We start from the raw sequence: 12,972 nt of genomic DNA on the forward strand, positions 1-12,972 counted from the left end.
ACAGTCAATCAATAGAAACTGACACAGATGTGGCACATATGGAAGAATTAGCAGAGGACATGAAAATGATTATTTTAAATGAATTTCTTACGTTCAAAAAGACAAAGGAAGGTATGAAATCTATACAAACAGATCCAAAGCAAACTTTTATAGATGAATATTCTAATATGAGATGAAAATTAAATTGGATGAGATTAATGGAAGTTCAGACACTACAGAAAACTGATGACCTTAAACATAAGGTCATAGAACTTATGCAAAATCAAACACAGATTTAAAAAAATAAACAATCAGCTGTGGTAGAACTTCAAGTGCCCTAATATATATGTCACAGGAATTTACAGAAGGGAGAGGGAGAAAAATATTAAAGAAAGAATGGCTGATTGTTTTCCAAATTTGAGGAAAACTATAAACCCATAGATCCAAGCAGCTCAATGAATCTCAAGCAAAAGAAACATGAAGAAAACTACAATAAAAGATACACATAATCAGATTGCTCAAGACATGTACTTGATAGAAAATCTTAAAAGTGACAGCATGGGGTAGGGGAGAGACACTTCATAGGAAGCAAAAGATAGATATGGATGATAGTGACAGATTTCCTGTTGGAAACAATGCAAGTAAGGAAATAGTTGAGCAAATGAAACTGCCAACCTAAAATTCTATACCCAGAAAAAATGGACCTACACAAAGATATAAAGAGACTGGAAATGGTAGCCACATAGGTAAATATATAAGATTTTCTTCTGTGTAAATATTTTTAAAATATAATGACTAAACAAAAATAATGTAGTATTGTACGTATAAAATGTATAAAAGTAAAATATATTTAACTACTGTTATATATAAATAAAAGCACAGAGGCTGGGAAGAGAGAAATGGAAGTATATACTATTGTAAAGATCTGGTACTATATGTGGAATTCTATAATAGTACTTGAAGGTAAGCCATGACAAGTTAAAGATGTGTACTATGAGTTCTAAAGCAATCATGAGAAAAAACCAAAAAATATCGTTATAGCTAATAACCCAACAAAGGAGATACAATAAAATTTTAAAATACTCAATGATTCCAAAACAAGGGAGAAATAGAGAACAAAAAGCAGATGGAACAAATTTAAAACAAATAGCAAAATGGTAAGATTTAAACCTAGCCATACCAATAATCATATTATTGACTATTGTTGCCTAAACACCCCAATTAAAAGGCAGATTGTCAAATCTGATTTAAAAAAGACCCAAGTCTAAACTGTCTAAAAGAATCATGCAAATTATAAAGAGATAAAATGTTTTTAAAAAGGAACATAAACCAATATACCATACAAACACTAACCACAATTAGGTAGGTATGGCTGTATTAATACCAGACTAATTAGAATTCAGAATAAGGAATATTATAAAAGATAAAGATGGCTATTTCTTAATAATAGAAATATTGACTCATCAAACCTAACAATCCCAAATGTGTATGTAAGTAATACCAGAGTTGAAAAGATAAGCAAACTCACAGTCATATTTATATTATATATAAAGATACTTATTTTTTAAAGAATTGGCTCATATGATTGTCAGGTTGGCAGGTCTGAAACCTGTGGGGCAGGCCCACAGGCTGGAAACTCAGGCAGGAGTTGATGTTGCACACTTGATTGCAATGAATCACAAATGAACTTTTTAGGATAACAGAATAGTTTGTTTTGATTAGAGTAAGATTACATGGGTGAAAAAAATTGTCAAAAAACATCAGATAATTCACTTCAAAAAAGGTTCATGTTACTGTATGTAAACTGTACTCTAATAAAGTTAGAGCATATTTTTAGGTAATATATACTTATTGCAATAAGTCAGAGTATAGAAATGTATTAAAAACTTAATACTCTCACCCTACCCCAAATCTACTTCCCTGAAGTAAGCAATGGTTAAGAGATTCCTCTCTGTCACCTTCCTTTATACCACTCCTATTCTTTCCCAGCCTTCTCCACACTCCTCAATGGCTGTTCTGATTCTGCTGGCCCCTGAATAGCAGTGTTTGTTCTTCAGTATTCTGTCCTAAATTATTTTCTTATATTGCTGTGTATGTTTTATTGTTTGATCTTACATTCATCTATTACCTCTAAGATGATGATTTCAAAATCTAATATCACTGACATTGACTCTTCTTCTGCATGCTAAAGAGTATCTCTCCCAAAATGTCCCATAAGAACATCTCAGTGAACATGTCATCTTTCCCCAAAATTGCCCCTTGCCTGCATTCACTTCCTTCCTTGTTTAAAGACACCATCATTCATTCAACCCCCTCACCAGAAACTGGGATGTCAATTCTGAATATGATGGACAAAGAGCAATAATAAGCTTTTGGGGTCACAGCTTTAGTTTTAAGGAGGAATAGTATAATCAGCTGGGCGAAAACAAACCCTGCCTTCACTACATGCCTTACAGTTTTTCTTCTAGTAAATGTTTCTTTGACCTAACAGAAAAACACCTAGTCAATTTCACCTGTAGCAACCTGTCATGTTACCCACATAGTCGGTGGAGGGGAGGGTTATAAAGGAAGTTTCCATGCTCTGGGACGTTCATCATGGACTTCCATTAACTGACAGTCCAGAACAGTTTCCTTCCAGCCCCATCACTTCTTACCAGGCTATTAAAATAATTTCTTAATTGTATTGCTGGCTCTAATCTCCAAATATTCAAACTAGACCCCTTTCCCCACATTGTTGCAAAGTATTCTTTCTAAAAAAAGTGCCAAAGATTTAGAATTGTATACGAGACCCTCCATGAGAGGATTTCCAAAAGCTGTTCACACCATGCCTTCACCTTACATTTTTCTCTAAACTCGATATGCTGGTCTGCCTTCCAGCTTTCACTTCACTCACTTCTTCAGCCTACAACGCCCTCTTTACTTCATTACTACACACCAAGAAAAATTCCCAGTCATTTTCTAATCTCAGACAAAGCATTCTCTCTTCAACGAAAATTTTCTGACATCTCTTCCCACTCCAGTGGGAAGTTCTAGTATAACTCATTTTATGTCTTCTGTACCTTAGTACTATCTTATGCTATATCACCTATAAAATCTTTTTGCTTTGTTTGTCTTGTGGTTTATGCAACTTTCATATTCAAGGCTCAGCATAGGATTTCTCAACCTTGGTATTACTGACATTTTGGACCAGATAGCATCAGTAGGGGCTCTCCTGTGTGCTGTTGCACGTTTAGTAGCATCCCTGGCTTCTATCACTAACTAGTACTTTTCATACCTCAGCATGACAATCGAAATTGCTAATGTCCCCTTGTGGGCAAAAGTCACCTTGGTTGAAAACCACTTGCCTAATAAAAACATATCTGGGCACATAAAAGCATGTGAAATTAATAAGAATATATATGGTTCTTTAGGTGTGACAAGCAATGAGAGGAAAGGGTAGAAGTTAGCATATCATCCCATCATTAGCCTTGAGAAGACAGGGATGAAATGGGTAGGCAGTAGACTGAGACAGAAAGGCTACAGTGTCGGGGCCTATGGAAAAAGAAAGGTTCCATGTGGAACCAAAACAAGTGAGAAATATGAATGTGTCCTCTCCTCTGTTCGCTCTTCAAGAGAAGTCCAAGATAGTAATTAGTGGAGCCAAACTTTGAACCCTTAATCAAGCAGAGGACTGTGTGGATGCCACAGCATAAACATGATCACAGCTGGACAACCTGAAGGCATCTACCAAGTGGAGCAGGACTGTGCTCCAATGTTTTCACCTAAAATGCAAATAGATTTCACTGGTTCATGAAGGTGAAAAATGGTTTGCTATTTCCCCAAAATTGATTGCTGCCCTCTTGGAGATCTGAGAAGGAACGATGAACACTCTAATGGACTAGAAATGAGATGGAAACTCCTCCCTTCTCAGATCTGGATTTGGTCACCAAGATTTGGAAAACATATGCAGAAAAAACTACAGAAGGCTTTGGATTTAAATGAGCAGGGTTTTTAGAACAGGTCAAATTTATTTTTGCACTGAAATACTGAACATGTGAGCAACATAATGGAAATGCAGAAATCATAAATAGCAAAGCTAATGCCAACACAGCAGCAGTACAAAAGATCAGCAAAGAGGCATGACTGAGTGTTAAAAATAAAATAGGTTCTGAAGAGACACACTGAATATAGGAATTTTTTGTTTTGTTTTTTAAAGCCAGTGTAACAAATGATGGCAATAGTAACTTTGGCAGACTGCACAAAAGCTAGGTATCTCAGAAAATGATTCTCTCTTCCCTAGCAAAAATAATATTAAAATGAAACTGGGATATTTATTTCTCTTTTTAACACAGCAGGGATCACTTACAGTAAATAAGCCTAAAAATGCTCCAATGCAAGAACCACTGATGCTGTTAACAACTGACTATTGTCATTATTCACACAATACATTAAATGCCCAAACCATGCCTACCTCTGCCTTCTGCCTTCAAAGTGCTGTTTATTTTTCCCCATAAAATCTTAAAAGATGTTATTAAACAGAAAGGAAGCTTCTCAACAATTCTTTCACTTCACCTTATGCTGACCCCCAATGGCAGAGAGAGAAAGTAGACCGAAAAGACAGCATAAAGATTAGGCGCTAGATGTGGAAAAACTTACCAATTAGACCATTATTTTTATTCAGCACTTCCACTGTGTCAAGAATTTGTATCAGGTTCTGTGAAAATAAGAACAAATAAATAAAGAGTCAGAATTAAATATTTGTTCTTGAGTTTAAGAGTCATGAAAGAGGACAACAGGCCCACGGAGCAACTCCAAGTACACAAAGGAGGCTGCTTAGATCAGAGAGCAGAGGCACAGGAAGTTCCTGAATCTTCAAGGGGCTCAATCAATGAAGGCATTCAAGAAGAATGTGTAATTGTCAAAGGGTGTATGACAGACACTTAAAAGCAGAACAGATCCTTATCAATCTGGAAGAAAATTAGATTTAACAGCACTTGAAATCAGAGGGGTGAATTAAAGCGCATTAACATGGTCTCACTTGCAGCCTCGAGCAAGTGGCTCGATCTCTCTGAGCCTTGTTTTTCTCATTTATAAAATGTTGCCACATAAATTTCTTCTTCACAGATTGGTTGTGAAGCTCAAGTAAGATAATGCACCTTGTATATGCATAAGCAGTGTCGTTGTTATTACAATGATGCCTAGAAAAATGAACTTAAAATTACTGGGTGGGAGAAAATGCACCAAATTGATCAACAGTGATTTTCTCTTGATACTAGGATTAGAGGAACCACTCTCCTCCTTTCTACTTTTCTGCATTTTCTATATTTTCTATAATAAGTGCATATTATTTTATAATCAGTGAAACGTCAGCATTTAAAACAAATTTTAAAGTTATTGAATGATAATAAATGTTAATACTTCACATAGTCACGTGGCTTGGAAATGTACAAATCCTTGATTATACTGAATACTTAAATTGTGTTAAACATTGTCCTAGGTCACATCCAGAAATGAAGAAGCATGTTCCTGGTCCTCGGGGAGTTTAGTCTTGTGAATAAATGTTCCCTCTTCTCTGTTTCTTGAGAAAAGAAGTCCAAGAAACTGCTATGTGGATAGACCTTCATGAAGAAAGTTCCAAAGTCCAACAGTTAGAGTTTCAGGATTGGGAGTTAGGTGAGGTGATTTCAAATCCTGGTTAATATCAGGAAATATTAATTGACTACCTACTATGTGCTGGGCATTTTCTAGGCACAGAGAATATAGCAGTGAAAAACAAGTTTATAACCTTGGATATATAATAGTTTTTAGTTTCTCTGTCCCTGTTTTATTGCCCTTCCAAGGATTAAATAAGATAACATAGTGTATCCAGTACAGACGGTCTCTGACTTATGATGGTTCAACTTTACAATGGTGTGAAAGTGACACACATTCGGTGGAAACCATATTTCGAGTTCTTATCTTTTCCTGGGCTAGCAATGTGTGATACTATACTGTTTCACAATGCTAAGCAGCAGGATGAGCCTCAGCTCCTAGTCAGCCAGGTGATCACACGGATATACAACCAATACTCTATAAAGTGTACTGTGTTGCCAACAGTTTTTGGATATTGTGTTTCGTGTTTTTCCATCTTATCATGTCTACAAAATGCCCATCTGTGTACAGTATTTAATACTTTACAATAAAATAGACTTTGCTTTAGATGATATGCCCAGCTGTAGGGCTAATATAAGTGTTTTGAGTACGTCTAAGGTAGGCTAGACTAAGCTATGATGTTTGGCAAGTTGGGTACATTAAATGCATTTTTACTTAAGATATTTTCAACTTGTGATGGGTGTATGGGCATAGAACCCCATCATAAGTTGAGGAATATCTGTATATAATAAATCAAGGACATGGCACCCTTCTGTACTGAATCTTTCCTACTATTATTCAATGTGTGGTTAAATCATCTATTTTCACAATAATGATAAATAAGATTTCCTTGATTCCATATCCCTTCCAGTTACCAACTCATTTTTCTCCTACTGTTTATTGGCCGCTGCTCCTCATGGGTAAGAATTGTCCATACTTGGTGTCTTCAGTTCCTCCCCTTCTCTTCTCTTTTGAACTCACTCCAAACAGGCTTTGGTCCAGAAAATGCTTTTGTCAACAGGGACTCAAACTCAAATATTATTCCTTTAAATAAATTAGAAAATGGTGTCCCTCTGGATGAATGAAATAAAAATAGCTGTGCTCTCCGAGAAACTGCAGCAAAGTGTAGGGAGGACCTTACCACCACTAACCCATTTGGATGGACATCTTCCTATAAGGTATAACCTGCACATCCACTGTGGTCCTGCTTCCCACAATTGCCAATGGCCTCCAGGTGGTTAAAGCTTATGGTCAATTTTCAGTGCCTATTTTACCTGATTAGCAACATATGCCAAAGTTTATTACTCCCTCCTCTTTGAAGCACCTTCTTTACAGTACACTCCCTTTGTTTTCCTTTTTCTCCTTGCTGGTTCCACTTTGTCTCCTGGATCTCTTTAGACTGAACTGGCTTCAGAGCTTAGGCCTTGGGTACAGTATATTCCATTTTCTATCTGAAATAATCCCCTCATAGAACCAATTTAATATCATGAAGTCTAAATCAATCATATGCTGATAATGCCCAAAATTATAGGACCTCTCCCATAAATTCCAACTCCTGCATCCAACTGCCTCCCACCCATCTCTACTTGGGTGTCTAATAGGCATCTCAAAGTTAACAAGCCCAAGACTATGTTCCTAATCCCCTTTCCACCCTCAGGATGGTCCTTCCATTGTTCTGATTATTCAGGCCAAAAACCTTGTAGTTACCCAAAATTCCTTCTTTCTCTCATGCTCCACCATCCGTCAGCACCTTCATCAACTGTACCTTGAAATGTTGAAGGAATTCAACAGTCTCACCACCTCCACTACTTGTACGTGATCCAAACCATCACCATCTCACTATTATTTCAATTGCTTCCTTAACTATTGAATCTGCTTCTGTTCTGGGTCCATCTATTTTCCAGCTATTAAGTCAGAGTGATCCTATTAAAATGTCACCCGTCTATTCAAAACCTTCCAATGGGTTCCTCTCTAACTCAGAGAAAAAGCCAGTTGACCATAATCTCACACAAGCCTCCCCACTGTACCTGCCCTGTATGGCCTTTGACTTCACCCCCACACTCCCACCCCAAACACACATACAGTTTTTCTGCTTCTGCCACATTTGCTGATTTGTTGTTCTTTGAGCATGCCAATGAGACCTTTTATTGCTTTTAAGAATTTCTATTTATCTTTAGTTTGCAGCAAAGTGATTATGACGTATTTATCAGTTTTATTTGCATTTATCCTGCTGGCGTTGGTGCTTCTTGAATCTATGGGTTGATATCTATCATCTATTTCAGAAAATTCTTAACCATTATCTTTTCAAATATTGCTTCTGTCCCATTCTCTTTCTCATATATTACTAGATACTCTAGTTACACGTTACATGAAACCATTTGCCTATGTCCCTTATGTCCTTTATGCTTTGTATATTGTTATTTTTAGTTTTTTGTCCCTGTATTTCAGTTTGGGTATTTTATTGACCTGTTCTTGAGTTCTATAATGTCTTTTGACATATTCAAATTGATGATAAAATTTAAAATATTGAATGTTTTATAGAATACTTATAATTTTACAGATTCTATTTAATAAAATCCTCTATCTTGTTACCCTTTTGTCAATTGTTTCTCTTATTTTTTTTTAAAGCCTCACTAATCGAGTTCTAATGGTCTCTTGTGTCATATGATTAACTACCAGGTAAAACTGCTTTGCATCACTTAAATTCAAGCTACTTGAAAATGATTGTGCTTCTCAGAGGCCTACTAAAGAAAATTGACATTTCATTTTAACTTCTTTATAATAGTTACTCTATAGTCTTTGTCAACTGAATATTTGTGTATGTGTATCTCTACTTCTGTTGATGTTTTTTCTCTTATTTATTGGACAGAATTTTTTTTACATCTTCACGTCTTTTCAAAAATTATGTACCAGACATTACATATAAAATAAGCAAACCCTAATACTGATATGATTTTCTCCAATAAAGAGTTTACTCTTTTCCTGTGTTGGGTAGATGAGTTGAGAGGCAGGCTGATCATAAATTCTATCATAAATTGAGCTGTGTCAAAGCTGTTTTAATTTAGTTAAAATCATTCCACCTCTAGTTTCCAGCATTTTCAGGAGGATATTTGTGGCATGCCCCTTCCACTATGGGACTTTTCCTCCTAAGCATCATGCAACTGTGGGGGATTTTATTCTATCCCTCTAGTCTAGTCCCCCAAGACCTTCACATCACACTAACCTATCACTCAGAAAATGTCCTGTGGAGAAAACACATCATAAATTTGAGGTTCCTCTAGATTCTAGTCTCTCACATGAGCTCCTGTGGCCATCAGAAGCTCTCTTTCCCCTTGGTGAACCCTTTCCCTTCAGCAAGCACATCCTCAGTCCATACCCAGGCATGGCAAATGCCCCCAAAGAAAGCTTTTCCATCTCTAGATTTTTAGTGTGCTTGTTTATCTTTTCTTCTTAAGCTCTCCTGTGTCTGTAAAAATATAAATTTAATGAATACATTGTTTTTTCTTTTCCTAGGTCTTATAAACAGGAATTATAGCTTGCCATTACTTATTACATAATAGCCACAGAGGTTAGATTCTGTATTTAGACTTTTAGTTGGTTAAACCTAAATGTAGGACTTTATATTTATCATCGTTAAGCTTTAAGTTCATGAATCAGACTTTAATATTAATTGCATTATGATAAAAATTAGAAAGTATTGCCAGTTCTATCTCACCTAATACTTTAATTAGCATATCATCTATATCTTCAATCAATAAATTAACTAGGACTTAGTTATCCTGGCTAGGACTAACTGCAAATATTTCTAGTGAAAGATCAGAAAACTTTGCTTGAATTAAGTCCATCACTTAATACTCTTCAAGCAAATATTCAACCAGATATTAGATCATTCTCCATTATTTTGTTCAAGTCATTTCCTCACCTACAAAAGAGATTGCAAATGGGAATTAAAGGATGAAAAATACTCTAGTGGATTTGTGATAGGTTATTTAATTTTCCTAAAACATCTAAAGTAGTAATAGTCAGTTGTTTTGAAGTTGATAGTTTACAAGTTAAAATTATAACTGTTAATAGTTATAATAGAGGCTTAGAAGAGATAACATATTATTCAAAAAATTTAAAACCATTGCTAGCTGAGTAAAGTATCTTAAATTTGAAAGTATAAATCATTGAAGAAAATACAGGTTTCAGATCTAAGTCATAAAAGAAATTCTACTAAAGAAATCAATACACAAAAGAAATATGCTCTGGAAGTAGTAGTTATGAGAAAATGGTAAGAAAGGAGAGAGTTTTTCATGTGCACAAATATATCTCCTTTACTTCCAGTAAGTCATACACCAGTGTTTTTTAACCTGAAGATGCTTTCCCACTAGTGAATATTAAAGCCATTTACCAAATCACAATTAGAATCTATAAAAAGAAAAAATAATTAAATGAATGTTATAAATAATTTCTTATGTAAATGGTATTGTTTTGATAAACTTGTTTTTATTATATAAGTATATAGATATAGATACACACATACACACACACCCCTACACACAGAGAAGTGTGGTGGAGGAACAGAAAATATATTACTATGGATTGCAGTCAAAAAATTTAAAAGCATATCTTAGCATTTACGAGTAAAGCACAGGAATTTACTCACAGAAAGGCAGAACAGGGTACCTGGCATTGGATCTACTCACCAAAGCAGATCAGGTGCTGGTATCACCTGGATAGGCAAGTCAGGCATTTCCTAGTACACTTCTTGACTACCATGCATACACATTCATCCATAACCACTGGACAGATTGGAGCACTGCTATATCTATCTAGTAATTGGACTCTGTAAGAATCTTACCCATTTTCCACATCAGCTCATTTAGTCATGGCCCCCATTAGTATACTATTTTAGCTTCCTTTTAGTCTCTTTTATCTAAATTCCATTTTTTATCTGACTCCCTTGAATCTGACAACCTGGATTTTTATTGTTTGTTCATACTTGGCTATATTTTTTTTAATTTATCTTGGATTTATTGATTAGGTCTTCATCAATTCCGCAGCTTAGATACAAATCTGTTAAGAATTCACTCTTCATTAATCTCTTCCCATTGACCTACAGTGACTGTGACAATTGCTGCTGCTTTGCAGAGATGCCCCCTCATAATGAGATATTAGAGATGATTTTCTAAGATCATGACAAACTTCATTCATAACTTGCACAAGGAGAATGGAGGTGTAAGATGAAATAGCAGCAGCACAAGTTTCCTGATATGTAGATATCACTTAAAAACCTACAGCTCAGAAAGTGGAGAGGAGTGGCAAAGGCAAATCAAGCAGGTAAAATTTGTGTATATGTGAATATGAAATGGGGTAGTGAGAGAGAAGGTAAAATAGATTGGCTTCTGGGACCTAACCAGAATGGAGACCAAAGCAGAATCCTAGTATCTTGAGTTGAACCAGACAGCCATATGATGTTGTGGGTAATGGAACTTGGGTTTAGGAGTTCTGACCTGGGGCCTTCTTATAAACATGGGTCCCCCTAAAGGAAAGTTCTATTGTGAAAACAAAGTCTAAAAATTATAGAAAGCCCATTGAACAAAAACCCAAAAGGCATCAATTAGGTTAGAATTACAGATCAAACAGGAAGCATGGTTCCATACCAAAATTTAACAAATACTCTATTAGAATTCCCTTACCACTTCCTGTCTTTGCCTAAAGCCCAGATTATGCCAAGACAGACATTTATGTAGTTAGTATTGAGCTGGTGAGGAGTGGTTGTGAATCAATGGATAGCATGTACCAGGGAAATAAGTCAGGGACTAAAGCACAAAGAGAAACACTTTTCTGAAATAAACTGTCAAGAGGTTGGGTAGGTGGAAGAAAGTAGTTTGAGTGTTGCCTCAAAGCTGGGAGGTGAAGGAGAAAAGAAAGTCTACAAGAGCAACTGTGCTCAATGGTTGCTCCAACACCAAGAAGTGCTTACTCGCATAGATGCTTGATCCAATATCACCTGGTTTATTGTTTTGAGCAGACCACTTAGCTGATGTCATCATGCAATGAATATAAAAGGAGATTGGGAGCCAAACTAATAAATTAAATATCAATATAGATGAAGGTGAAAGCATGTGCAAATTGGGGGTTGATAAGAAAACAGAAAGAACAGAGGCTAGCATTTTACACAGCATTTTCCAGTCTTAAGATTGGGGATCCCCAGGCAGCTCTTGAACTATTACTAGGAATGTTCAGATCCATATGCTTTCCAGGCATTTTCAAATGACGAGATAATATGTTTGCATATATTCCTGCTGTTTTCAAATATCTGTAGGTTCTATAAGATTAATAAAATATGAATTAATTTCAAAGATTTCATAATTTATTGAATCGATAAAAGTTTATTTTCATTATATATTTTATCAGTAATTACAAATACCAAAATATAACTATCGGATATTCATCTGCAAAAAAAAAATGGTTGATGCTAGAAAATATTCATCATAGTCACATTGGCTGAGAACTACTGCTTTAGAAGAAAAAAACAGAGTCAATATCACCCACAAGAGAAAACAACTAGAATTGAGGGTGTTGGGGTGAAGGCAATGCAGTGAGGTGGAGAGAAGTCAGACTCTGTCATCAGTTCAGATCCCTAGCTGTGGGATCTTATTATCTTTCCATGAATGTTTCGTCAAACTTAAAATGATTATAGCATTATCCAAGTGTAGAGTGCTGTTGTAAGGATTAATGACAATGTATACAAAGATGGAAGGCCTGGGCATGTGACTTGTTTTGGCCCATAGAATATGGGCAGAACTGACACTGTGCCAGTTGCAAGCCAAGGTCTTTGTCCTCCTATGAACCCCCATGAAAAGAACTGGTTGCCGCTAGTCCAGGAGAATGTGAAGATATGTGAAGTCTTCTAGATCTAAAACCAACCTGAAACTCAGATCCAAGCGCAGCCAATACAAAGCATGAAGAAACAGCATCCCAGCAAACCTGCAGAGACATGCAAAGAAGAAGAAGAAATGTTTGTTGCTATAACCCACTGAAATTTAGGGTGTTTGTTATGCATCATTATGGCAACAATATATGATTGGTACAGTATGACTATCGTATAATTTAGTATGTAACAAGGAAACCCGTATTTATTCTTTTTTATATATTTTTAGTTGTACTCAGATATATATTCTTTCACATGAAGTTTAATATTACCTATAATACAAAGGTTACAAAAAAGAAAAACCATAGAATTAAGTTGCTATTTCTAATTATATCACGTCTTTCCATTATTCAGATATTGTTTTATGTGCTGTAATGTAATTTTGTAGTTTTCTTTAAATGGGTCCTTTATCACATATTTTGTTACTCTTGGAATTGGACCATTTTCCCATTTCTATTTTTAGC

The 12,972-nt window shown here is 35.6% G+C and overlaps 1 long non-coding RNA gene across 2 annotated transcripts in view; it reads right to left on the minus strand.

Annotated features, from left to right (window-relative positions):
* Nucleotides 1-4,641: 4,641 nt before the first annotated feature.
* The window catches only part of LOC123650566, a 401,175-nt gene continuing 392,844 nt past the window's right edge, over nt 4,642-12,972 (minus strand). For both annotated transcript variants that reach the window (XR_006739413.1, XR_006739409.1), the window contains exons 4-5: nt 12,505-12,564; nt 4,642-4,672 (exon numbers count right to left, since the gene is read on the minus strand). This is a non-coding gene — a long non-coding RNA (uncharacterized LOC123650566). The remainder of the gene's footprint in view (nt 4,673-12,504; nt 12,565-12,972) is intronic.

Source organism: Lemur catta, chromosome 1, assembly GCF_020740605.2.
Source record: "Lemur catta isolate mLemCat1 chromosome 1, mLemCat1.pri, whole genome shotgun sequence".
NCBI classification, from domain to species: domain Eukaryota; kingdom Metazoa; phylum Chordata; class Mammalia; order Primates; family Lemuridae; genus Lemur; species Lemur catta.